At 42.0% G+C, this 26,861-nt stretch overlaps 1 long non-coding RNA gene across 1 annotated transcript; it reads left to right on the forward strand.

Annotated features, from left to right (window-relative positions):
- The first annotated feature begins 9,743 nt into the window (after positions 1 to 9,743).
- On the forward strand, positions 9,744 to 23,536 carry LOC122640551. Its single transcript, XR_006329690.1, has 3 exons — positions 9,744 to 9,859; positions 22,525 to 22,540; positions 23,526 to 23,536. It is a non-coding gene; the product is annotated as an uncharacterized LOC122640551 (long non-coding RNA).
- Positions 23,537 to 26,861: the final 3,325 nt, after the last annotated feature.

Genomic DNA, 26,861 nt, shown 5'->3' on the forward strand with positions numbered 1-26,861 from the left:
AGATTAAAGATTCTCATAATAACCTAATACTTGAAGGATCAAGAAAGAATAATGTTTATATTTGTACCTTCAACATGAACTCTCATGATGCTTGTCTCTTATCTAAGTTTGATGATGCAACCTTGTGGCATAGAAAGTTGGGACATATAAATCCTAAGATCATAAAATCCCTTTATTCTAAGAATCTAGTGAGAAATCTACCTAAGCTGAATTTTGATAATCAACACACATGTGGAGCCTGTCAAAGAAGTAAGCTTACTAAAGCTTCTCATAAGGCTATTAATTCTGTTGCCACTTCTAGACCTATACAATTAATTCATTTAGATTTATTTGGACCCAAACAAACCACTAGCTTGGGAGGAAAGAAATACACTTTCGTTATTGTAGATGACTACTCCCGGTTCACTTGGACCCTCTTTCTCAAGCATAAGAATGATGCATTCGAGGAATTTGTAGCTCTTTGCAAAAGAATACAAAATCAAAAGGGTTACATGATCACTTCCATAAAAAGTGACCATGGTGGTGAATTTGACAACATAGGCGAATTTGGTGAGTTTTGTCGAAAGCAAGGTATAACACATAACTTCTCAGCCCCTAGAACACCACAATCAAATGGTGTGGTTGAAAGAAAGAATAGAACAATCCAAGAAACGGCTAGGACAATGCTCAATGAGTATTCCTTACCTAAATATTTTTGGGCTGAAGTTGTACACACGACTTGCTATGTGTTAAACCGAGTTTTGATAAGACCCATCTTGTTAAAAACTCCCTATGAATTGTTTCATAACAAATTGCCTAAAGTAGACTATTTTAAAGTTTTTGGATGTGCTTGTTTCATTCTTAATACTAAAGATATTCCTAGGCTACTCCACAAACAGTAGAGCATATAGAGTGTTTAATAAGAGAACACTAGTTGTGGAAGAGTCTATGAATGTTAGATTTGATGAATCTATGGCAAAAGAAAAGTATAAAGACCTAGAAGATGATGATGAAGATGAAGTACTTGAAATTAGGAAGAGAGTTGAAAAAGTCACTTTAGATGAGCCTGATGTTCAAGTACATCAACTTCCTAAAGAAGTTATAACTGTTAAAGATCATCCCCTTGACCTTGTTATTGGAGACCTAAATAAAGGAATACAAACTAGGAGTAAAATCCAAAATGTTTGTTCTAATGTAGCCTTTATATCTACCATCGAACCCAAAAACATTAAAGAAGTTATTTTGGATAGTGATTGGATAGTCGCTATGCAAGAAGAACTTAACCAATTTGAAAGGAATCAAGTTTGGGACTTAGTGCCAAAACCCTCTAACACCAAGATTATTGGGACTAGATGGGTATTTAGGAATAAACTTGATGAAGATGGTAATATCACTAGAAACAAAGCTAGATTAGTTGCTCAAGGATATAACCAACAGGAAGGAATTGATTTCGATGAATCATATGCACCTGTAGCTAGACTTGAGTCAATTAGAATGTTGTTTGCTTTTGCGTGTCATACGAATTTCAGGTTATACCAAATGGACGTCAAAAGCGCTTTCTTGAATGGTTACATCAATGAAGAAATCTACGTATCTTAACCGCCTGGCTTTGAAGACTTAAAATTTCCGGACCATGTATACAAATTGAAGAAGGCCCTGTATGGCTTAAAACAGGCCCCAAGAGCATGGTAAGACAGATTGAGTAAGTTTTTAGTCAATTCTGGTTTTTCAATGGGTAAAATAGATACCACTTTATTTGTCAAGCATGATATAAATGATGTGATAATAGTCCAGATTTATGTAGATGACATAATCTTTGGATCTACAAATGAATCCTTTTGTTCTGACTTTGGCAAATGCATGAGTAATGAATTTGAGATGAGTCTCATGGGTGAACTAAATTTCTTTTTAGGACTGCAAATTAAACAAACTCCTAATGGGATATTCATCAGTCAAACAAAATATCTTAAAGAATTATTAAAGAAGTTTGACATCAATGGACAAAAGTCATCCAGTACTCCAATAAGTACATCTGTAACTCTATCCAAAGATGAAGATGGCATCCCTGTTGATCCAACTAAGTATAGAGGCATGATAGGTAGCTTACTCTATCTAACGGCTAGTAGACCTGACATTATGTTTAGTGTCTGTGCTTGTGCTAGGTTCCAAGCCAAACTTATGCAATCTCATTTGAGTACTGTAAAGAGAATCTTTAAGTACTTGAAGGGAACTCCAAGCATTGGACTATGGTACCCTATGAACAATGACTTTGACCTTGTTAGCTTCTCCGACGTCGATTTTGCCGGATGTCATGTTGATCGTAAGAGTACAAGTGGAACTTGTCACTTCTTGGGATCGTGTTTAGTGTCGTGGTTTAGTAAGAAGCAAAATTCAGTTGCTCTTTCTACCACTGAGGCTGAATACATTGCAGCCGGACGGTGTTGTGCATAAGTGCTTTGGATGAAGCAAACTCTCCAAGACTATGGAGTCAAGTTTGACACCTCCTCAATCCAATGTGATAACACAAGTGCAATTAATCTTAGCAAGAATCCTATTTTACACTCTCGAGCTAAGCATATTGATATTCGTCATCACTTTCTTCGTGATACAGCTCAAAGAGGTGAAATCCGACTTGACTACATTGAAACCGAGAAGCAACTTGCGGACATCTTCACAAAACCTTTAAGTAAAGAACGTTTCTGCTCTCTTAGAAGAGATCTTGGGTTGTGTGACCCTTTTATCTAAGCTAAAAATGTTTTCTAAAAGTTATTTCTTTCAAAATTGCTGTTTTCCTACTATTCCTGCTTGAAACGGTATACCGGTTTGCCAAACGGTATACCGGATCAGCTTCTCTGGCAGTTTTTTAGCTGTTATTGTTTGAAACGGTATACCGGATTGGGAAACGGTATATCGGATGTTTGAATTTCTGCCCGTTTTATAACTGTTGGACCTCTTTTCAAGCCTATTTAAACCCCATTTCTTTGTCTTTTTCTGATTCACTGTTTCATATCATCTTCCCTCTATCTAAATTCATTATATTACTTTAAAATCTCCTTCTCTTCTCAAAACCTCTCTCCATCATGAATAGAAAAGGGAGGGACCCTATGCCGGAGAGACAACAACCCTCCAAAAGAGGAAGAGGAAGTGGATCAAGACAACCTTATGCTGAAGGAGAAGATCGTTTGTTTCGGTCTAGGGAATGCCGAGCAAATTGGCATCTCTACCTTACAAGAAAGATTGAAGAAGGACGTGAAGTGGATGTGTTTTCTTTCAATAGCATTCGTCTCGAAGACCGCTTTAAGGACATCGGTTGGGAACCCATTCTCAACATGGATGACCCTTGCTATCCAAACCTTGTCAAGTATTTCTACACCAACCTCTACTTCAGCGGAGCGGAACAAGACTTGAAACTTCATTCTTATGTGAAGGAAACTCACATAGACCTTTCTCTTGATGATCTTGCTCGCATCCTTCACATTCCAAATGATGGCCCCTGCATCTTTTGGACTCCAAAGAATACCAATTTCGGTGATTTGATCAACCATGAAGAGATATACTCCTCCATCCTAAAACAGTTTGATCCAAATGCCGGAACTGTTGTTGTTGGTCGCCTTCGTCCTATACCTCATGTCATCTCTTACATAGTCCAACACAACATTATTCCTAGGGGTGGTGATAGAAACAAGTACCTTATGCCACAAGCTTATATCACTTATTACATCTACACCAATAACCCTACCAATCTTCCTTACTTCAACATGTGATACATGGAATCTTGTACTCATCCTCATAGGAGCACTAACCTTCCCTATGGTAGGCTCCTCACTCGTATTTTTCGGGAGTACAACTTAGATCTTGATCGTGAGGAAGTGGCCCCTGTTTCCTCCCAACACATCACTCGGAATAATTTTCATACAATAGCTATTCCTTCTCCTTCCGATGTGTTCGTCGAAGAAGAATTGGGAGAGCAAGAAGCCTCCTCCTCCTAATGCTCGAGAAGGAATACCGGCATCTCTACACGATTAGGTGTCAAGCATTGATGAATACATGGATGAAGCCAACACTCGTATCATGGAACTTGAACTTGGACAACAACGGATTCAAGATGATGTCACATCTCTCCATGATGATGTGAAGACCGACTTTAACAACATGTATCTGCGCCAAGACAAGATTCTTAACTCTATTCAAACTCTTGCTCTCAATCTTGGACATCTTTCTCTTGATACACCAGGAGCCACTCCACAAGGAGTTCCACCTGAACAAGTCTTTTCAACCATATGAGCTCACACACTCCATGAGCCATAGCTCTAAATTCTGCCTCTGCACTGGATCTGGCTATAACATGTTGTTTTTTGCTCCTCCGTGTATCCAAATTACCTCCCACAAAGGTACAATAGCCGGTAGTAGATCTCCTGTCTGTAATAGAACCAGCCCAGTCTGCATCAGTCAAATCTTCCACTCTCAAGTGATTGTGTCTGGCATACAACAATCCTTTCCCTGGGGAAGACTTCAAATACCTAAGAATGCGATACACGGCGTCCAAGTGGCCACTCTTGGGAGCATGCATGAATTGGCTCACCACTCCCACAACATAGGAGATATCTGGGCTTGTCATAGCAAGATAGATAAGCTTCCCAACCAGCCTTTGGTACTTTCCCACATCAACAAGAGAAGGACCACAATCTTCTCCTAGTTTGTGATCCTGCTCAATAGGAGAATTTGCTGGTTTGCAGCCCAACATCCCTGTCTCTGTCAGTAAATCAAGAACAAATTTCCGTTGACATATGTTGATTCCTTTCTTGGTCCTTGATACTTCAATTCCTAAGATGTACTTCAAGGGGCCAAGATCCTTGATCTCAAACTGTTGTGCCAAGTATCTTTTTAGTGTGGCTATCTCAACTATATCATCTCCTCTGACCACAATATCATCAACATAAACAATGAGGGCTGTGATGGTGCCATTGCCCTGCTTGGTAAAGAGAGTGTGATCAGCTTGGCTTTGGGAATATCCATTCTTCAGAATAACTTGCCGGAAGCGTTCAAACCATGCCTTTGGTGACTGTTTGAGACCATATAGTGCCTTCTTGAGGAGGCAAACTTTCCCTTCAGCTGAAGGCATTTTGAAGCCTGGTGGGGGTTGTATGTACACTTCCTCTTCCAAGTGACCATGGAGGAAGGCATTCTTTACATCTAACTGATATAATGGCCAATCTTTGTTGGCAGCCAGTGATAAAAGAACTCTTATAGAGTTGTGCTTAGCCATAGGAGCGAATGTCTCCTGATAGTCAATCCCATAGACTTGACTGTACCCCTTGGCAACCAATCTTGCTGTGTATCTCTCAACAGTACCATCAGATTTATACTTGATTGTATGGACCCATCTGCATCCAACTGAAACACGTCCCTTGGGAAGATCCACCAATTGCCAAGTATCATTTTTCTCAAGGGCCATCATCTCCTCAGACGTAGTTTGCCTCCACTTTGGATCAGACATAGCATCACTAACATTCCTGGGAATAAAAGCTATAGAAAGAGCAGTAATAAAGGCAATACTGGTAGGAGAAAGAGCATCATAGGAAACACACTGGACTATAGGATTAGTACAAGCTCTTTTCCCCTTTCTAACAGCAATAAGAAGGTCTAAATCACATGGAGGAGAAGGGATGTCACCTGACTGAGAGGGATGGATCTCAGGATGTGGATCTAGATCCAAAGAGGACTCTTGGTAGGTCTTCTTTCCTTCATTATGCAAGCCTTCACCTCTCTTGTAGGTAATGTGGTAATCCTTCTCCTTATCAGTACCACTATCAACAACTAAATCTGTTTTCACATCCACAGCCCTGTGCTTTCCAATGTCAAGTGTAAAGGGAGAGATGGGTAGAGGATGAAGGTAATCAGCAGCCTATTCACTTCCACAATTCTCCCCCTGAAGAGGATGCTGAGAAGGGGCAAAGAAAGGAACAGATTCAAGGAAGGTGACATCCTTAGAAATAAGACACCGACGAGAAGAAGGATGATAACACTTGTAACCCTTGGTAGTAGAAGAGTACCCAAGGAAGAGACACTTGAGGGCTTTGGGATCAAGTTTAGTGTGTGCAGATTTGTTTACATGCATATAACAAACACAACCAAAGACTTTAGGTGGAAGAGAGAAGGTAGAAGCCTTGGGAGATAAGATGTACAAGGGAGATTTGAAATCAAGAAGTTTGGTAGGCATGCGATTGATGAGAAAAGATGCAGTGAGAAGAGCAGCAGACCAAAAAGTCTTGGGGACATGCATACCAAACAAGAGACTACGGGTGACCTCCAATAAATGGCGATTCTTCCTCTCAGCAACCCCATTTTGTTGGGGTGTGTCAACATAGGCTAGCTGATGGAGAATGCCATTAGTAGTGAAGAAAGTTTTGAGGCCACCAAACATGTATTCCCCCCCTTTATCCGATCGAACAACTTTAATACGAGTGTCAAACTGAGTAAGAATCATCTGATAAAAGGTTTTAAAAGCATCACAAACATCACTTTTATGTTTCATAAGAACAGTCCAAGTAGCACGAGAAAAATCATCAACAAAGGACACAAAGTAATGATACCCAAATAAAGAAGTAGTAGGGGAAGATCCCCACACATCAGTATGCACAATATGAAAAGGAGCGGCAATTCTATTACCATGATATGGATAAGAGGAACGACAATGTTTGGCAAACATACATGGTTCACATTGAAAAACATGAGAAGAAGCAACAGAAGAAAATAAGTGAGGCAACTGTTTCCTCATTACAACAAAAGATGGGTGGCCAAGGCAACGATGCCATAACATAACAGACTCCACAGAACTACTATCAGTACGACCACACACATAGGACTGAGCTGTGGGCAAAAAAGGATCAAAAAGATAAAGGCCTTGTTCTTCACGTCCACTACCAATAATCCTCTTCGTCACCAAATTCTAAAAAAGACAGTGAAAAGGGAAAAATGTGACGCAGCAATTCAAAGATTTCGTCAAGTGACTCACAGATAAAAGATTAACTGTAAAGTTAGGAACATGAAGAACTGAAGTAAGAGAAATAGATGAGGTGACAGGAATACTACCCTTACCAGATATGGAGGATAGGGAACCATCAGCTATCCTAACCTTATCCTTACCAAAGCAAATGGTATAGGAATCATAATTATGGGACGTACTAGTCATATGATCAGTGGCACTAGAGTCAATGACCCAAGACTGGGCTATAGTAGAAGCTGAAGTAGAGACCTGTAAAGCTGAGGATGATGATGAGCTGGCTACAAAAGGTGTAGAAGATGTGCTAAGCTGTGACATGACCCGGCAAACCACTGTATCCATAAAGGCAGAGTCATCCTGTGTAGCATCCGCCTCAGTCATCACAGAATGAGCTCGAGCTCCCCCTCTACGGCCACCACGACCACGTGTGCCAGGAGGACGGCCATGAAGAGACCAACACCTATCCTTGGTGTGTCCGGTTCTCCCTCAATGATCACATTTAAATCGGTCTCGACCAACGCCACTGGCACCTACTGTCTCCACTGTATTGGCCACCTCTCGATTAGGCCCCGGGCCTCTACCACCTCCACGGGTGTCTCGGGAAGAACTGGAGTTGAGAGCTGACCTCTCAAGAGCTCTCAAGAGAGGATACAGAAGCTGGCTCCATAGCAGCACGCCGAGTCTCCTCACTCTGTAAGTAACTACAGACCTCACTAAGAGATGGAAAGGGAGACCGGCCTAAGATTTGAAGCCTAATGGGCTCATAGTCAGGGTTCAGGCCACCAAGTAAGGTGAAGACACGCTCTTTTTCAAGAGTCCGCTATACCTTAGCCTCATCCTCTAGGTCCTTCAAGTGAAGATCCCTGTAGTGGTCATATTCTTCCAAAAGGCCAAGGAAGGCACTGTAGTACTCAGAAATGGACCTATCACCCTGCCTCATGGAGTTAATCTTTTGGTGAAGCTGATAGACCTTGGCAAAGTCACCCACTCGATCAAATGTCTGTGAAACACTATCCCAGATGGCCTTGGCAGTCTCCTTTCTTATAAACCTTCGCCCAATCTCAGGAGTCATAGAGAAGATTAGCCATGCCATGACTGTAGAATTGTCGGCCTCCCATTGGTCATAGGTAGGTGAACTAGGCTCTGGGGCAGTAATAGTACCAGTAATGTACCCAAGTTTCCGTTTGCTTCTTAGTGAAAGCCTCACTGAGTGTGACCAATCCAAATAATTAGTGCCATCAAGTTTCACAAAGGAGATCTGTGTAGGTACATGCTCATAAACAACCGGAGATGCTGTGGGGAGAGGCTGTGAGGTAGCCGAACCAAGCTCAGATGCAGATGTATCAACCATAGTGTATGGGAAAGAGCACTTGACCATAAACAGATAACAACTAGCAAGGGGGAGTGCACACTCAACCCAAAGAAATGATCCCAACACAAAAAACAGAGATGCCAGCAAGACAAAACTTCACTCCCACACTCTTCAAGTAGTAAAAACAGCTTACACAAGCTCCAATATTTCAAATACAGATATTCATAATCACTTCTCAACCAAACATGAAGCCCAATATACCCTAAATGCAAGAACAAGGGAAATATAGCATATCGGGTTTACCTGGGCTGAAAAAAAGGTCACCACGAAACTGAGTAAGGCTCAAAGAAGAGTCTCATCCATCAAAGGAGAACACAAAGACCAGAAATAGGACCCTTATACGATCCTAGTGGACTGCTCCAACAGCCAAACCCATGCTGAAATGAAACTGAGCCATGGATTCAACCTGCAACTGGTAGAAATCTAGGCAGAAGAGCAGGCCAACGAGACTGAGCTATGCTTAGACAGTGCCTTCATTCATCAAGGAGGCACACTTGGAGCATAGATAGGACCCCTGTACGATTCTATTGGGCTATTCCAAGCTCCAAAATCATGCTGAGAAAAGGAGAGACATGACCTGCAATCTTGAGCTGGCGGAAACCCTTGCTGCTGCCTGGCTTACTTCAAAACAACTTCAATGGAGATTCAAAGCAGCTCAAGGACCATCTTCAATCACCTAAATAGATTGTAGAACCTATTTCATATCTCTTCAGCAAAAGGTTTACATAGGAACCTCTTCTTTGAAATCCTTTGAGTTCTAGGATCTCAAAGAGAGGGGAAAAATGAGGAAAGGAGTGATGATACGACTCTCAAACCTAAAGCTCTGATACCAAGTTGGATTTTAGGTTAAGAATGCAGGTAAGAGAAGAGGGAGAAGAAGAAGAGAAGAAGAAGAGAGCAAGAGAATGGAAGAGTAATATTTCGATTGTAATGCTTGTGTGTTGGAGAGACATCTCCACACTCTATATTACTTGAATAGAACTAATAGACTTATTACATCCATCTCCCTAGGGAGGTAAAAGGTAAAAATAGACAAACAAGATAAAATACAAAATAAGACAACTAGTCCATAGTCTAGTTCCCAAACTACCCCTGTTACATATCTACTAACAACTCTAATACATATGCTGGATTTCGCCCATCCAAGCGTGTAAAAGGCTTGAAAGAATGGTTTTGGAGGTCCAAAATCAAATTTCCCTTTGAGGAATATTGAAGATATGTGAAAAAAGGATAAAGATTCTCTTTTTGAAACTGTAAATGAAACCCATAACATCCATTCAACTGTCTTACCTTACTTTGCTCGGTGGAGAAAATTATATGGTAATTAGTTAAGCTTCATAGTCAATGGATGGATTATCTTTGTGTATATATTGCTAAGAGGAATAGAGTAAAGAGAGGAGGCAAAAGGGTTTTGCGATAAAACCCATCTGCAGGAGGCCTCGCTCAAATCATGGCTGGTTTCTTGAGTGGTTTGGAGAGTAGGGTTTTTATTAGAAATGAAAAAAGTCAGATGGGTTTGTGAGTTTTTTTTGCAGAGGGATCTCAGCTCTGTGCTTGGTTTTCTTTCTTTTTGGATGGCCTAGCTTTGGCTAACTTTGAAGATGCAGAGATATGGGGTATCTTGATCACCGAGGGAAGTGGCAGCGAAGTCAGCGATGCAGTCGACAATGGGGCGGGATTGCAGAGGGGTGGGGGTGGGTGGGGTTACAGGAAGAAAAAGAAGAAGAAAGAGAGGATGAAAATCGTTTTTAATCAAAAGGGTAAAAGGGTCATCTCATAAGGACTTAGGGTTAGTTTGGGCATTATAAAAACTCTAACTACGCCACATCAGCACTTAACAGATAGATGCCAACGGTAGGGGAGAAATTAGTAATTTTTCAAAAACTACAAGGGAATCGTATGTGAGGTGGGAAAACTAAGGGGAGGAACATGTAATTAGGGCAAAGAATAGGGGAGGGGTACGTAATTTTTCCTAATAATAATAATAATAATAATAGTAATTATTATTAGGGAGAATGTTCTCTGCCGCAGCGCAGGCTGCGCCCAAGCACATGGGCCTGCCACTCAAGGGGCAGGATGGTCATTGCGCCCACCCCATAGTTGAGTTTCAGATTAGGGAAACAATGGAGAAGGAAGGAAGATGTTAGAGAAGAAGGAGACAAGAGAGGGAAGAAGAGAGAGTTACGGTTGAAAGTTGTGTGTGTTAGAGAGACTTCTCCAACCCACCTATATTGCTCAAATAGAATTACTAAAAGTATTACAATCACCTCCCTAGGGAGGTAAAAGGTAAAAAGACATAAAAAGTTAAAAATACATAATAAGGGAACTAGTTAGAAGTCTAGTTCCTGAACTACCCCGATACATATTTACTATCAACTCTAACACTCCCCTCAAGTGGAGAATATATATCATGCATTCACTTGCTTAAGGATATTAAAGCGAGGAGAACCAAGAGCTTTGGTGAGGATATCGCCAACCGATCACCGTCTTCACAAAGGGAGTACAAATGCAGCCAGAGTCTATCTTCTCCTTGATGAAGTGTCTATCAACCTCTATGTGCTTGGTTTGGTCATGTTGAACAGGATTGTGGGCAATACTGATGGCTGCCTTGTTATCACAGTAGAGTCTCATAGGACCTTCAGTGTCAAATCCCAGTTCCTGAACAAGTCTTCTCAACCATATAAGTTCACAAACTCCATGGGCCATAGCTCTAAATTCTGCCTCTGCGCTGGATCTAACTACAACATGCTGTTTTTTGCTTCTCCATGTAACCAAATTACCCCCTACAAAGGTGCAATAACCGGAAGTGGATCTCCTGTCTGTAATGGAGCCAGCCCAATCAGCATCTGTGAAACCTTCCACTTTCAAGTGGTTGTGTCTGGCATACAACAATCCTTTCCCTGGAGAAGACTTCAAATATCTAAGAATACGGTACACGGCATTCAAGTGGCCACTCTTGGGAGCATGAATGAATTGGCTCACTACTCCCACTGCATAGGAGATATCTGGACGTGTCATGGCAAGATAGATAAGCTTCCCCACTAGCCTTTGGTACTTTCCCGCATCAACTAGAGAAGAACCACAATCTTCTCCTAGTTTATGATTTGCTCAATAGGAGAATTGGCTGGTTTGCAGCCCAACATTCCAATCTCTGTCAACAAGTCAAGAACAAACTTCCGTTGACATATATTAATTCCTTTCTTGGTCCTTGATACTTCAATGCCTAAGAAATACTTCAAGGGACCCAAGTCTTTAATTTCAAACTGTCGTGCCAAGTAACTCTTCAGGTTATCTATCTCAACTATATCATCTCCTGTGACCACAATATCATCAACATAAACAATAAGGGTTGAAATGGTACCATGGCCCCTCTTAGTAAAGAGAGTATGATCAGCTTGGCTCTGGGAATATCCATTCTTCAAAACGGACTACCGAAAACGCTCAAACCATGCCTTTGGTGACTGTTTGAGACCATATAATGCCTTCTTGAGGAGACACACCTTCCCTTCAGCTGATGGCATTTTGAAGCCTGGAGGAGTTTGCATGTACACTTCCTCTTCCAAATCCCCATGGAGAAAGGCATTCTTCACATCCAACTGGTATAATGGCCATTCTTTATTGGCAGCCAATGACAAAAGAACTCTAATTGAGTTGTGTTTGGCAACCGGAGCAAATGTCTCCTGATAGTCAATTCCATAGACTTGACTGTATCCCTTAGCCACCAACCTTGCTTTGTATCTCTCAACACTCCCATCAGATTTGTACTTGATTGTGTAGACCCATCTGCATCCAACAGGGACACGTCCCTTAGGAAGATCCACCAATTTCCAAGTACCATTCTTCTCAAGTGCCATCATTTCCTCGACATAGCTTGTCTCCATTTTGGGTCGACATAGCATCAATAACATTTTTGGGAGTAGAAGCGCAGAGAGGGCAGAATAAAGGCAAGACACTTAGGAGAAAGAGCATCATAGGAAACAAATGGGCTATAGGATTAGTACAAGCTCTTTTCCCTTTGCGAACAGCAATAGGGAGGTCTAAATCACATAAAGAAGGAGAAGGGAGATCACCTGAGTTAGAAGAGTGGATCTCAGGTTGTGGATCTGGATCCAAAGAGGACTCTTGGTAGGTCTTCTTTCTTTCATTATGCAAGCCTTCACCTTTTCGTATGTAATGTGGTAATCTTTCTCCTTACTAGGACCACTGGCGTTCGTAACCACCGAATCGATGCACATCATCCGATTCACAGACTTCCCAATGTCAAACATGAAGGGAGAGATAGGTAGTGGGTAATGGAGAGAATCAGCAGCCTGTTCATTCCCACAATTCTCCCCTGAAGAGGATGCTGAGATGGGGCAAAAAAAGGAACAGATTCAAGGAAGGTGACATCTTTAGAGGTAAAGCACTGGCGAGAAGAAGCATGGTAGCACCGGTAACCTTTAAAAGTAGAAGAGTAGCCAAGAAAAAGACACTTGAGGGCTTTGGGATCAAGTTTTGTGCGATGTGATTTGTTAACATGCACATAACAAACACAGCCAAAGATTTTAGGAGGAAGAGAGAAAGCAGAAACCTATGGAGATAAGATGTCTAAGAGAGATTTGAAACCAATAAGTTTGGTTGGCATGCGATTGATGAGGAAAGAAGCAGTGATAAGAGCAGCCGACCAAAAAGTCTTGGGAACATGCATACCAAACAAGAGATTATGGGTGACCTCCAATAAATGGCGATTTTTCCTCTCAGCAACCCAATTTTGTTGGGGTGTGTCAACACACGCTAACTGATGGAGAATGCCATTCTTAGTAAAGAAAGCTTGGAGACCACTAAACATATATTCTCCCCCTTTATCAGACCGGACAACTTTGATACGAGTATCAAACTGAGTAAGGATCATTTGATAAAAATTATGAAATGCCTCACAAACATCACTCTTATTTTTCAGAAGAACAGTCCAAGTGGCACGAGAAAAATCATCAACAAAAGAGACAAAGTAACGAAAGCCAAATAAAGAAGTAGTGGGAGAAGGTCCCCAAACATCAGTATGTATAATATGGAAAGGAGCAGCAGTTCTATTACCATGATATAGATAAGAGGAGCGACAATGTTTGGCCAACATACATGGTTCACATTCAAAAACATGGGAAGATGCAACAGAAGAAAATAAGGTAAATGTTTCCTCATTACAACAAAAGATGGATGGCCTAGACGCTGATGCCATAACATAACAGACTCCGCTGAACTACTATCATCACGTCCACACACATAGGACTGAGCTGTGGGTACACTAGGATCAAAAAGGTAAAGGCCTTTCTCCTCACGTCCGCTACCAATAATCCTCTTCGTCACCAAATCCTGAAAGAGACAGTGAGAAGGAAAAAAGGTGACACAACAGTTGAGGGATTTAGTCAAGTGACTTACAGATAAAAGGTTAACAGCAAGGTTAGGAACATGAAGAACTGAGGTAAGGGAAATAGAGGAGGTAACAAGGATACTACCTTTACCAGATATCGAGGAAAGGGATCCATCAGCTATCCTGACTTTATCCTTACCAGAGCAAATGGTATAGGAATCATAAGTAGAGGACATACCAGTCATGTGGTCAGTGGCACCAGAGTCAATGACCCAAGACTGGGCTGCAGTAGAGGCTGTAGCGGAGACCTGCAAGGCTGAGGACGAAGATGAGCTGGCCACGGTAGATGCAGGAGATGTGCTCAACTGGGATATAATCCGGCGGACTGTGTCAATCAAGATAGGATCATCCTGTGGAGCATCTGCCTCAGTCGTCTCGGAGTGAGCTCGAGCTCCCCCTCTACGACCACCACGACTACGTGTGCTAGGGGGGCGACCATGAAGGGACCAACACCTATCCTTGGTGTGCCCAGTTCTCCCACAGTGATCACATTTAAACCTGTCTCTCCCAACTCCACTGGCACCAATTGTCTCTACTACACTGGTTGCCTCACGATTGGGCCCTTGGCCTCTACTACCCCTACGGGTGTCTCGAAAAGAACTGGAATTGAGAGCTGACTTGTCATGAGATGATGCTGATGTGGAGTCCATAGTGACACGGCGAGTCTCCTCACTCTGTAGGTAACTACAGACCTCACTAAGAGATGGAAGAGGAGATCGGCCTAAGAGTTGGAGCCGGATGGGTTCATAGTCTGGGTTCAGACCACCAAGTAAAGTGAACACCCGCTCCCTTTCAAAGGTCTGATACACCTTCGCTTCATCCGCCGGGTTAGTCAAATGGAGGTCCCGGTAGTGGTCATATTCTTCCAAAAGACTAAGGAAGGCATTATAGTACTCAAAGATAGTTCTGTCCCCTTGCCTCATGGAATGAATCTTTTGGTGCAAATGATACACTTTGGCGAGTCACCCACTCTGTCATAGGCCTGAGAGACACTATCCCAGATGGCCTTGGCAGTCTCCTTTCTTATAAATCTTCTCCCAATCTCAGGCTTCATGGAGAAGATCAACCATGTCATGACTGTAGAGTTCTCAGTCTCCCATTTCTCATAAGTAGGTGCATTCGGCTCTGGAGGCTTGATAGCACCTGTGATGTACCCAAGCTTCCCCTTGCTCCTAAGGGAAAGCTTCACGGAATGTGACTAGTCCAAGTTATTTGTCTCATCAAGTTTCACAAAGGAAAGCTGAAACTGTGTGCTTTCATAGGCAAATTGAGGAGAAGGGACAGGCTGTGATTCAGCTATACCAGGTCCCGAAATCTCAGAATCAGCCATTGTTCAAGTGGGGAGTACACACTCTACCCAAATAATAAAAAAAACTTCCAAACAGGTCTGATAACACAGAACCAGCAAGTAAAGGCAGCCTGTAGAGGCTCAAGTAAAGGAAAAAACAGGAAAAAGGGGCTTCACCCTAGCATTCACCAAGAAATAACATATCTGAAACAATCTCAAGGCCCTCACACAGGCTGATGTTAAACATTTCTCAAGCAAAGGCAGCAATACATAGCAGTCCGGAAACAAGAGGAGCAGAGAAATTGCAGTCCCGATATTACCTGGCAAAAACAGAGATTCCACGAAAGAGAGTACTGCTCAGCGAAGAGTGGAAGATTGAAACCAAGGCCAGATGGGATGAAAAGAACACCCTTGGGCGATTCTATGGAGCCATTCCAAGGTGAAACCAAGGCCGAGAGAGAGAGAACCAGGGGCTCGAACTTGAAGTCTGGCGGTAATAGTTGCAGGTGATGGAATGGCTTCAAAACTTCATAATAGCTTCTACCAAGCTCAAAGAACACCTCCAAACAGCTGAGTAGGTTATTTCCAACCTATTTCATACTTCTATACCACAGATTTTTTACATTGGTAACTTCTCTTTGAAACCCTTTGAATCCTAGGATTCCAAAGAGAAGAAAAGAATAGAGAAGAGCAACCAAATACGACTCTCAAACCAACCTGCTCTGATACCAAGTTGAGTTTCAGATTAGGGAAACAATGGAGAAGGAAGGAAGATGTTAGAGAAGAAGGAGACAAGAGAGGGAAGAAGAGAGAGTTACGGTTGAAAGTTGTGTGTGTTAGAGAGACTTCTCCAACCCACCTATATTGCTCAAATAGAATTACTAAAAGTATTACAATCACCTCCCCAGAGAGGTTAAAGGTAAAAAGACATAAAAAGTTAAAAATACATAATAAGGGAACTAGTTAGAAGTCTAGTTCCTGAACTTCCCCTGATACATATTTACTATCAACTCTAACACCCATGTGCCTGGGCACAGCCTGCGCTGCGGCACAAAGAACAACGCCCCTTATTATTATTATTATTATTATTATTATTATTATTATTATTATTATCATTATCATTATTATTGTTGTTGTTATTGTTATAATTGTTATTGCCAACGTTATTGTCATTATTGTCATCATCATCATCACCACCACCACTCCCATATACTTGTTACTACTCAAAGTTTCATTTCTGATTTCTAGAAAAGCAAACTTTCACCACTCCATACTAATTCTAAATCCCTAAATACCCCTGTTCCACTCTCCTCTCCCACTGCCCCTCTGATTGGAATCCGGATCAGCTACCCACATGGGGATGGATGGGGACAGATCTGACCCCTCCATGGGGTGTGGGACCCACACCCTAGAGGTGGGTCCCACATCCCCATGAAGGTTCAGATCTGTCCCCACCCGTTCCCATGTGGGTAGCAGATCTGAACTCCTCTGATTGCACCCCACCCCTGCAGCCTCTCTCTGACATCTTCTCACGGCCTATCATTCCTGCCTTCCCTTCTATTGTGAGCCACCCACTCTGCAATCCCTGTCCGACCCCTTCTTCGCAACCTCCGGTGGACAATTTCTGCTGCCTCTCATCCTGCAAGCTTTCCTCTGAGGGATCGACCATATTCTGTATCAAGAGCGTGCTCACACTCCTGTGCAACCTCCTTATAACCCTTACTATCATTGGAAGCCTCGTAGAGCAGATTGGCTTAGAAGTGGACAAATTCAATGGAATTGGGAGAGAGTGAAATGGCATGGGGAGTGGACATTTCGTTCTTAAGGTATCCTTGATTGGCATTGGAGTCTGTTCATTTCATTTCCTCTCTATCAGCATTAATGGCGTGATCGGATCGAATGTCATGCGCTGATCCTCGATCTCCCTTTTGCCTTTTGGAAGCTCATTCCAAAGAGGGAGTGAAGAAGGAGAAGCAGAGCTTTGTGATGCTCATTGATCGGTCTCAGATTATAGATTTCAGTCATCCAGGTACTCTTCAGTGTTAGCAAATTTTCTGTATAGGTTTATTTCACTGTTTGAGATTCCAATATTTGTGAGAATCTGGTAATGGAATACTGTACCTATGATTCCATGTTTGTTGAAGATTACAATAAGGTTGTGTTCTCTTATCTCTGGGTGTCTTTGAGGTGATCTGAGATTTTACACTGTTCTGCCGATTCAGACTCTCTAGAAATCCATTATTACACCGACAGAGTGAAGTCTATGCTGTGAAGATTTAAGTTCAGGTGTCTCCCGGGTGACTTTTAGCTCATTTCAGTTGTTGAGACTTGGATTTTCTTCTCACTGTGTTTGCGACAGAGTAGGGGGAAGAACTATAAAATACGGTTAGCTGATTTCAGGCTTTATAAGTGGAGTTAGGTGGTCCATTTTGGTCCCATTGGAACTGTTTGAACTTTGAACAATTAGAAGTATAGCTTGGACTAAGAAATATCAAATTTCTCTGTTTTGGGTTCTTGGTCTTGTTTCTTGGTGTGCAGAAACCTGGGAATGCTAAGAAACTCTAAGGAGAAAGAAGTTAATCTAGCTTTCAAGTTCGGCTTTTTGGGGTTTTTTCTGAGTTGCATAAGCTTCAGAGATTCGATTCCACCAAAGATGAAGGCTATATATCTAATTGGAAATAGAAGAGGGATAAACTATAGAGGATTGTCTCCACCCTCCCAACTCTCCCTAAGGCCCAGGTGAGGTCACCACCGAAGCTGAATCCATAACTGCCGAGATCCATGCTTATATTGTCTCTACTGCAATTCACCGTCATGGGCATGAGACACCACTCCACCTTGTTGTCTGACTTTGATCCCATCTCTACTGAGATCCTAATGGCCACCGGTGTTGATTAAAGCCAACAAATTGAGCACGGATGGAATGCTCTTCAAGAAGCTGTTTGCACCCGTGAAGATTCCATTGCCATGATTATTTCCTGCACTACCAGCAACTTGCCTGGGCTAAATGGTGCCACCACCACCCCACACACTGTAAGTAGGTGAGAGAGCGAAAATTTTCTTTTGTATGGCCATATTTGGATGTCTAATCGCCATCTATTGGAGGTCACCCGTAGTCTCTTGTTTGGCATGCATATCCCCAAGACCTTCTGGTCTACGGCTCTTCTTTTGGCCTCCTTCCTCATCAATCGCATGCCTACTAAACTTCTTGACCACAAATCTCCCTTGGACATTCTATCTCCTACAGTCTCTGCTTTCTCTCTTCCTCCTAAAGTCTTTGGATGTATTTGTTATGTGCATGTTAATAAATTACATTGCACTAAACTTGCTCCCAAAGCTCTCAAGTGTCTCTTTCTTGGGTACTCCTCTACTACCAAAGGTTACAAGTGCTATCATCTCTCTTCTTGCAAGTGTTTCATCTCCAAAGATGTGACCTTCCTTGAGTCTATCCCTTTCTTTGCACCCTCTCAGCATCCTCTTCAGAGGGAGAATTGTGGTAGTGAACAGGCTGCTGATCTCCTTCATTCCTCCTTACCTATCTCTCCCTTTATACTTGACATTGGTAAGCACAGGGCTGTGGGTGTAGATGTGAATACAGATCCGGATGTTGACAATGATACTGGTAAGGATAAGGATTACCATATTACCTACAAGAGAGGTGAAGGCTTGCATAATGAAAGAAAGAAGACCTACCAAGAGTCCTCTTTGGATCCAGATCCACATCTTGAGCCTCCTCAATCAGGTGATATTCCTTCCCTTCCATCTGACTTAGACCTTCCCATTGCTATTAGAAAAGGGAAACGAGCCTGTACTAATCCTATAGCCCAATTTATTTCCTATGATGCTCTTTCTCCTAAAGGTCTTGCCTTTGTTACTGCTCTCTCTACTGCTTCTATTCCCAGGAATGTTGTTGATGCTATGTCTGACCCAAAGTGGAGAAAAACCATGTCCGAGGAGATGATGGCCCTTGAAAAGAATGGTACTTGGCAATTGGCGGACCTTCCAAGGGGACGTGTCCCAGTTGGATGCAGATGGGTCTACACAATTAAGTATAAGTCAGATGGGACAGTTGAGAGATACAAAGCAAGGTTAGTAGCCAAGGGGTACAGTCAAGTTTATGGGATTGACTATCAGGAGACATTTGCTCATGTAGCTAAGCACAAATCTATAAGAGTCCTATTATCCTTGGTTGCCAATAAAGATTGGCCACTATATCAGTTAGATGTGAAGAATGCCTTCCTTCATAGGGACTTGGAAGAGGAAGTGTACATGCAAACTCCACTAGGCTTCAAAATGCCTTCAGCTAAAGGGAAAGTGTGTCTCCTCAAAAAGGCCCTATATGGTCTCAAACAGTCACCAAAGGCATGGTTTGAGCGCTTCCGACAGGCTATTCTAAAGGATGGGTATTCCCAGAGTCAATCTGATCACACTCTCTTTACCAAGCGGGGAGATGGTACCATTACAGCCTTCATAGTATATGTTGATGATATTGTAGTCACTGGAGATGATCTGGCTAAGATTAAAAGACTAAAAATCTCCTTGGCTCAACAGTTTGAAATCAAAGATCTAGGTCCCTTGAAGTACTTCTTAGGCATTGAGGTATCAAGGACCGAGAGAGGAATCAACATATGTCAACGGAAATTTGTTCTTGATTTGTTGACAGAGACAGGGATGTTAGGATGCAAATCGGCAAATTCTCCTATTGAACAGAATCACAAACTAGGAGAAGATTTTGGTCCTTCTCTTGTTGATGCGGGAAAATACCAAAGGCTTGTGGGGAAACTTATCTATCTTTCTATGACACGCCCAGATATCTCTTACGCAGTGGGAGTTGTGAGCCAATTCATGTATGTCCCAAGAGTGGCCACTTGGATGCGGTGTATCGCATTCTCGGATATTTGAAGTCTTCTCAGGGAAAAGATGCTGTTGTATGCAAAACACGATCACTTAAGAATGGAAGGTTTTACGATGCCGATTGGGCTGGATCCATTACGACAGGAGATCTACCTCGGGTTATTGTACCTTTGTAGGAGGTAACTTAGTTACATGGAGAAGCAAAAGCAACATGTTGAGGCGGATCTAGTGCAGAGGCGAATTTAGAGCTATGGCTCATGGAGTGTGTGAGCTCATTTGGTTGAAGAGACTAGTTCAAGAATTGAGATTTGGCACTAAAGGGCCAATGAGGCTATACTGTGACAACAAGACTGCTATCAGTATTGCTCACAATCCTGTCCAACATGACCGAACTAAGCACATTGAGGTTGATAGACACTTCATCAAGGAGAAGATAGACTCTGGCTGTATTTGTACTCCTTTTGTGAAGACCGGTGATCAGGTTGCAGACATCTTCACCAAGGCTCTCACCTCTCCTCAGTTTAGTACTCTCCTAAGCAAGCTGGGAATGCATGATATATATTCTCCAGCTTGAGGGGGAGTGTTAGATGTGTACAGAGTTGTAATAAGGGTAGTTCTGGTACTAGTCTTATTACTAGTTACCTTATTAAGTAATTCTGTATTTTCTTCTTTTTTACCTTTTACCTCCCTAACATAGTTGTCACGGCGTCACGGTGATCCAAGTCGGTGGAGGGGTGTCACATCGATATATCGACATGTCGCCCGCCATGGCGTTGCCATGGCGAGCATGTCGACCATGTTTTATTTTTTATTTTCTCTATTTTTAATGTGTTAATAGATGTATACTCAAGCCATGTTTTATTTTCTCTATTGTTTCTCAAGTTTTAAGAAGAAAATTCAGAAATCGGAGAAGAAATCGAAGAGGGAAAGAAGACAGGAAGAAGAAATCGAAGAGGGAAAGAAGAAATCGAAAGAAATTGAAGAGGGAAACAAGAAATCGAAGAGGGAAGAAGAAATCGAAGACAGGAAGAAGAAATCGAAGAGGGAAAGAAGAAATCGAAAGAAATTGAAGAGGGAAACAAGAAATCGAAGAGGGAAGAAGAAATCGAAGACAGGAAGAAGAAATCGAAGAGGGAAAGAGAGACAGGAAGAAGAAATCAAAGAGGGATGCCATGGCGTAGGTCGCCATACAACCCTCTCCAGCGCCAGGACGCCATGGCGACACCATGACAACTATGCTCCCTAGGGAGTGAGTTGTAATACTTTCATTTATGGCTTTGAAGTAATATAGATGTGTGGAAATCTCTCTCACACATACAACCATTACAACCGAAATATTACTCTTCCAGTCTCTTGCTCTCTTCTTCTTCTCTTCCTCTCCACCATCTTCCTCCTCTTCTCTTACCTACATCCTTAAACTAAAATCCAACTAAATCTTGGTATACAGACACCTATCTATGCCAGGAACCAAGGCAGACAAGACAGACACTTATTTATGCCTAAAATCATTTTCATTTACTTAAAATATTATTCATAAATAAGCAAATACCCCCCTATTTGAATCCAATAAAAATAGTTAAAAAATAAAATTCCAAAAGGAAAAAAACTCGACCCCGGTTCGAGAACAAAAGCTGGATATTCGACGATGGGTGCGATTTTCAACTTTCTAATGTCTTGGGTTTTCTCAAATCTAAAAATTCCATAAATCTTATTATGGTAAAACATTGCTAAAAACCAAAAGTGCGGTAAAATATTCATTTGTTTTGATGTCAAAAACTATTTTCATTAAGCGATTTTGACAGTGTTCGCGCACACCGAATTAAGTTTGACCGGTACATAACTCCTTGATCTAAATAGTTTGACGGTAGATAACTCCTTAATCTATTTAGATTGAAGGAGTTGCTCGTCAAACTTAACGTGTCTTGTGAATTCACGTCAAAATCGCTCAATGAAAATAGTTTTTAGACATCAAAACAAATGAATATTTTACGCACTTTTGGTTTTAGCAATGTTTTACCATAATAAGATTTATAGAATTTTTAGATTTGAGAAAAACCCAAGCATTAGAAAGTTGAAAATTGCACCTACCGAATATCCAGCTTTTGTTCTTGAACTAAGTATTTTCCTTTTGAAATTTTATTTTTAACTATTTTTATTGGATTCAAATAGGGGGTATTTGCTTATTTATGAATAATATTACTTAAATGATATTAGGCATAAATAAGTCTGTTTGTCCTGGGTTTGTCCTGGTTTCTAGCATAAGTAAGTATCTGTTCTGCTTTCCCACTAACTGAAACTCCTATTTGGACTTTGTTGTTGCAAAATCTGATAGTGCCATTGTGTTTAAATGGCCTAAAATAGGCTGAATACCAACTTTCAGACCTAAAAGAGGTCTAAAACCCACCGAGATGGGCTTCCGAGTCAAAAAAAAAAAAAATTACAAAAACTCGCCGAGATCTCGGCGAGATTTTGACTCAACTCGGTTTTGGGCTGGGCCGAGATGGCTCCGAGACCCGATTTTTCGAACCTTGATTCGAGATAGATTCTTTTCTTGGGAAAAGCTTTCACAAAGATCATTCCAAACCGCCCCTTAGCAGTCGCATGAAACATAACATTTGAAGCAATAATGGGTTCAATGTTGTTCCATAACCATATCTTTAAGATTGAATCTTCATGCATCCACTCCTCATGTGTAGTTACAGACGCTGAGTCTTTCAGATCATAAGTAGGAGGATCATTGGTAAGATATTTCATCTTACCCTCAGCATGTATATAAACCTGAACAGCTTGAGCCTAGTGTTAGAAGTCATGTAATAGGGGTAGTTTAGGAACTAGTTCTATCACTAGTTGCCTTATTATGTAATTCTTCTTTATTTCTTTATTTCCCTTTTACCTCCCTAGGGAGGTGGATGTAATTCCATATTAGTTGTGATTAATGAATATATGGTGAATGGAGAAGTCTCTCCATTCACATTACAGCCCAAACACTCTCTTCTCTCTTCTCTCTTCTCTTGCTATCTTCTTCCTCCTCCAATCTCTTCCTTCTCCCTTCTTATTTCCTAAACCTAAAATCTAACTTGGTATCAGAGCTTTAGGTTTGAGAGTCCTATCATCTTCCTTTCCTAATTTTTTTCCCTCTCTTTGAGATCCTAGAACTCAAAGGATCTTAAGGAAGAGGTTCCTATGTAAACCTCTTGCTGAAGAGATATGAAATAGGTCTTCTACAATCCATTTAGGTGATTGAAGATGGTCTTCGAACCACTGTGAAGCTCCATTGAAGCTGTATTGAAGGTTTCCGCCAGCTGCTGCTTGTAGGCCATGTCCTTCTCTTTCTCAGCAGTTTTTTGGAGCTTGGAATAGACGAATAGTTCAATAGGATCGTACAAGGGTCCTTTCTATGCTGCATGTGTGCTTCCTTGATGGATGAAGGCATTGCTGAAGCATAACTCAGTTTGGTTGGACTGCTATTCTGCCCAGATTTCCGCCAGTTGCAGGTTTAAACCATGTTTCAGCTCCATTTCAGCATGGGTTTGGCTGTTGGAGCAGCCCACTAGGATCGTATAGGGGTCCTATTTCTGGCCTTTGTGTTTCCCATTGATGGATGAGACTTTCCTTTGAGCAGTTCTCAGTTTTGTGGTGATTTTTTGCTGCCCAAGTAAACCCGATATTGCTGTATTTCTCTTGTTCTTCCATTTAGGATATATTGGGCTTCTTGTTTGGTTGAGAGGTGATTATGACTATATCTTGGAGCTTGTGTAAGCTGTTTTTACTCTTTGAAGACTGTGAGGCCTGATGTTTTAATGCACTTGAAGTGTTTGATTTAAGTCCTCTTAGACATTTGCTGCTAGGACTGCTTCGGCAGTATGCTATCCTAGGCTGTTTGTAGGACTTCTTACTTGTTTGGGTTGAGTGTGTACTCCCCACTTGCCTTTGGTGGTATTGTTTATTGTTGGTATCCATCATGGCTGGTTCGGATACATCTGTGCTTGGTACTGCTGATTCTCAGCCTCCCACTGTTGTCCCTCAGTTGGCTTATGAGAGTACTCATCAACAAATTTCTTTTGTGAAGCTTGATGGTACTAATTACCTGGATTGGTCACACTCTGTGAGACTTTCTCTCAGGAGTAAGGGAAAGCTTGGATATATAACAAGTGCTATCAACGCTCCCACAGCTGGTTCACCGGCCTTTGATAAATGGGAGACCGAAAATTCTACTGTTATGACCTGGTTGATCTTCTCCATGAAGCCCGAGATTGGGAGAAGATTTATAAGGAAGGAAACCGCCAAAGCTATTTGGGACAGTGTCTCTGTGGCCTTTGACAGAGTGGGTGACACTGCCAAGGTCTATCAGCTCCATCAACGAATCGACTCATTGAAACAGGGTGACAGCACTATTTCTGAGTACTACAGTGCGTTCCTTAGTCTTGTGGAAGAGTATGATCATTACAGAGACCTTCATTTAACCAACCCAGAGGATGAAGCCAAGGTGTATCTGACTCTTGAAAAAGAGCGTGTCTTCTCTTTGCTTAGTGGTTTGAACTCTGACTATGAGCCAGTTAGACTCTAGTTGTTGGGCCGGTCTCCCCTTCCCTCTCTTAGTGAAGTCTGTAGTTACTTACAGAGTGAAGAGACCAGGCGACTTACTATGGCACCACCACCAGCACCATCTGACAGGTCAGCCCTCAATTCTAGTTCTGTTCGAGACACCCGTGGAGGTGGTAGAGGACCAGGGCCTAACCGTGAGAAAGCTAGTACTGTGGAGACAGTTGGTGCTAGTGGAGTTGGGCGAGACAGATTTAAATGTGATCATTGTGGTCGCACTGGACACACCAAGGATAGGTGTTGGTCTCTCCATGGTCGTCCACCTGGTATGCGTGGTCGTGGTGGCCGTGGAGGGGGAGCTCGAGCTCATTCCGCAGCGGCGACTGATGTTGATGCCCCACACGATGACTCCACCTTTATGGATGCAGTGGTTCGCAGGGTTGTATCAGAGTTGAGCACATCTTCTACATCTAGTATGGCTGGATCCTCATCATCCTCAGCTTTTACTGCCGCCCAGTCTTGGGTCATTGACTCGGGTGCCACGAACTACATGACTAGTACGTCTCATTATTATGATTCCTATACCATTTGTTCTGGTAAGGACAAGGTTAGGGTAGCTGATGGCTCCCTTTCCTCCATATCTGGTAAGGGTAATATCCCTATGACATCATCTATTTCACTTTCTTCTGTTCTTCATATCCCTAACCTTACTCTGAATCTTCTATCTGTGAGTCATCTGACTAAATCTCTTAACTGTTGTGTCACATTTTTTCCTTCTCACTGTCTTTTTCAGGATTTGGTGACAAAGAGGATTATTGGTAGTAGACATGAGGAGAAAGGCCTCTACTTTTTGATCCATTTTTGCCCACAGCTCATTCCTATGTGTGTCGCCGAAACGATAGTAGTTCTGTGGATTCTGTTATGTTATGGCATCGCCGTCTTGGCCATCCATCTTTTGTTGTAATGAGGAAACAATTGCCTCACTTATTTTTCATCTATTGCCTCTTCTCATGTTTTTCAATGTGAAACATGTATGTTTGCCAAACATTGTAGGTCTTCATATCCTTATCATGGTAATAGAACTGTTGCTCCTTTTCATATTGTGCATACTGATGTGTGGGGTCCTTCCCCTACTACTTCTTTATTTGGCCATCGTTACTTTATGTCATTTATTGATGATTTTTCCCGTGCCACATGGACTGTACTTTTGAAGCATAAGAGTGATGTTTGTGATGCCTTTCAGAATTTTTACCAAATGATTCTTACCCAATTTGAGACCCGCATCAAAATTGTGCGTTCTGATAAAGGGGGAGAGTACATGTTTGGTGGCCTTCAAGCCTTCTTTACTACTCATGGCATTATCCATCAGCTAGCGTGTGTTGACACGCCCCATTGCTGAGAGGAAAAATCGCCATCTCCTAGAGGTCACCCGTAGTCTCTTACTGGGCATGCATGTCCCCAAGACCTTCTGGTCTGCGGCCCTTCTAACCACCTCCTTTCTCATCAATCGTATGCCTACCAAGCTTCTTAACTACAAATCTCCCTTGGACATCTTATCTCCCAAGGCCTCTGTCTTTTCTCTTCCTCCTAGAGTCTTTGGTTGTGTTTGTTATGTGCATGTTAACAAATCTGCTCGCACTAAACTTAATTCCAAAGCTCTTAAGTGTCTCTTTCTTGGGTACTCTTCTACTACCAAGGGTACAGTGTTATCATCCTTCTTCCCCTGAATTTTCATTTCCAAGGATATTACCTACCTTGAATCGTCCCTTTCTTTGTTCCTTCTCGCATCCTCTTGGGGGAGAATTGTGGGAGTAAACAAGCTACGATGATTTCTTCCTTTCTCCTCTACCTACATCTCCTTTTCGCTTGACATTGGAAAAGACAGATGTAGATGTGGTTGAGATTAATGATCAACCAGGGGGAATCTGATTTGGTTGTTGAAAGTGGTTACGGTAAGGAGAAGGATTACCACATTACATACAAAAAGGTGAAAGCTTACATAATACAAGAAAGAAGACCTACCAAGAGTCCTCTTCAGATCCAGATCCACATCCTGAGATTCATCCTTCTCAATCAGGTGACATTTCTTCTCCTCCATCTGATTTGGACATTCCTATTGCTATTAGGAAAGGGAAAAGAACTTGTACTAATCCTATATCCCAGTTTGTTTTCTATGATGCAATTTCTCCTACAGGCCTTGCCTTTATTCTTGCTCTCTCTCTGCTTCCATTCCCAAGAATGTCATTGATGCTATGTCGACCCCAGTGGAGCCAAGCCATATGCGAGGAGATGATGGCACTTGAGAAGAATGGTACTTGGCAACTTGTGTGACCTTCCCAGGGGCGTGTCGATTGGATGCGAGATGGGTCTATACAATCAAGTATAAATCCGATGGCGTATTGAGAGATCAAAGCAA

The sequence above is a fragment of the Telopea speciosissima genome, chromosome 9 (genome assembly GCF_018873765.1).
Source record: "Telopea speciosissima isolate NSW1024214 ecotype Mountain lineage chromosome 9, Tspe_v1, whole genome shotgun sequence".
NCBI lineage: Eukaryota > Viridiplantae > Streptophyta > Magnoliopsida > Proteales > Proteaceae > Telopea > Telopea speciosissima.